Source organism: Tachyglossus aculeatus, chromosome 4 (assembly GCF_015852505.1).
Source record: "Tachyglossus aculeatus isolate mTacAcu1 chromosome 4, mTacAcu1.pri, whole genome shotgun sequence".
Lineage (NCBI taxonomy): Eukaryota > Metazoa > Chordata > Mammalia > Monotremata > Tachyglossidae > Tachyglossus > Tachyglossus aculeatus.
The window spans coordinates 20,660,362-20,662,241 of record NC_052069.1 but is presented as its reverse complement, the minus strand read 5'-3'; the positions used below and the strand labels follow the sequence as shown (position 1 = coordinate 20,662,241).

The 1,880-nt window shown below is 52.0% G+C and overlaps 1 non-coding gene across 1 annotated transcript; it reads right to left on the bottom strand.

Moving 5' to 3' along the window:
* Nucleotides 1-489: 489 nt before the first annotated feature.
* LOC119927859 lies at nucleotides 490-627 on the bottom strand. The gene has a single exon (XR_005450826.1). It is a non-coding gene; the product is annotated as a small nucleolar RNA SNORA7 (small nucleolar RNA).
* Between the last annotated feature and the right edge of the window lie 1,253 nt (nucleotides 628-1,880).

Below are 1,880 nucleotides of genomic sequence, written 5' to 3'. Positions count from 1 at the left end.
ACACTCTAGATACCTATCCATCCTGCCCTCCGCACCAAGTAGAACAGGGAGGTGGAATAGAGGTGATAGTATTCTTTGAAAGGTCAGTTTTCATTACACGGAAACTTCCAGGAAACAGCCTAGCCCCACAATTCTACATACATCTCGAGCAATTGGGAGAGTACAATATACATCTTTATGCTCCATTTCTCCCATTTTATATTGTACTATCTGAATCCCCCACTAGACTGTAAACTGCTCATGGGCAAGGATCGATTCTATCAACTCTGTCTTATGCTGTCGAATTGTCCCGGACCCGTAGCGACGCCATGGATACAACTTTCCCAGCACACCCCACCTCCATCTGCAATCGTTCTGGTAGCGGATCCAGAGAATTTTCTTGGTCAAAATCTGGAAGTGGTTTACCACTGCCTTTGTTCACACAGTCATCTTGAGTCTCTGCTCTTGACTCTCTCCCGTGCCACTGATACCCAGCACAGGGGAGTTTTGACTTGTAACATATTGCCTTCCACTCACTAGCCACTGCCCAAGCTAGGAATGGAATGGGTAGGCCTCTTCTTGACTCTCCCTCCTGTAGTCGAGACTGGTAGAGTACTGGAAACTCTCCAGATGCAACCCAGAGAGGGGTCTATCAACTCTACTGTATTGTAATTTCGCAAGGGGTTTGTACAGGAGGTAAGCCCTCAATGAATAATCATAATGATGGCATTTGTTAAGCGCTTCCTATGTGCGAAGCACTGTTCTAAGTGCTGGGGGGCATACAAGGTGATCAGGTTGTCCCACGTGGGGCTCACAGTCTTAATCCTCGACCTCTCAGCTGCCTTTGACACTGTGGACCACCCCCTTCCCCTCAACATGCTATCCAACCTTGGCTTCACAGACTCCGTCCTCTCCTGGTTCTCCTCTTATCTCTCCGGTGGTTCATTCTCAGTCTCTTTTGCAGGCTCCTCCTCCCCCTCCCATCCCTTACTGTGGGGGTTCCTCAAGGGTCAGTTCTTGGTCCCCTTCAGTTCTCGATCTACACTCACTCCCTTGGTGACCTCATTCGCTCCCACGGTTTCAACTATCATCTCTACACTGATGACACCCAAATCTACATCTCTGCCCCTGCTCTCTCCCCCTCCCTACAGGCTCACGTCTCCTCCTGCCTTCAGGACATCTCCATCTGGATTTCTGCCCGCCACCTAAAACTCAACATGTCCAAGATTGAACTTCTTGTCTTCCTTCCCAAACCCTGCCCTCTCCCTGACTTTCCCATCTCTGTTGACGGCACTACCATCCTTCCCGTCTCACAAGCCCGCAACCTTGGTGTCATCCTAGACTCCGCTCACTCATTCACCCCTCACATCCAAGCCATCACCAAAACCTGCTGGTCTCACTCCGCAACATTGTCAAGATCCGCCCTTTCCTCTCCATCCAAACCGCTAACCTGCTCATTCAAGCTCTCATGCTATCCTGTCTGGACTACTGTATCAGCCTCCTCTCCGATCTCCCATTCTCGTGTCTCTCTCCACTTCAATCCATACTTCACGCCGCTGCCCGGATTGTCTTTGTCCAGAAAAGCTCTGGGCATGTTACTCTCCTCCTTAAAAATCTCCAGTGGCTACCAATCAACCAACGCATCAGGCAGAAATTCCTCCCCCTGGGCTTCAAGGCTGTCCATCCCCTCGCCCCCTCCTACCTCACCTCCCTTCTCTCCTTCTCCAGCCCAGCCCGCACCCTCCGCTCCTCTGCCGCTAATCTCCTCACTGTACCTCGTTCTCGCCTGTCCCGCCATCGACCCCCGGCCCACGTAATCCCCCTGGCCTGGAGTGCCCTCCCTCTGCCCATCCTCCAAGCTAGCTCTCTTCCTCCCTTCAAGGCCCTCCTGAGAGCTCACC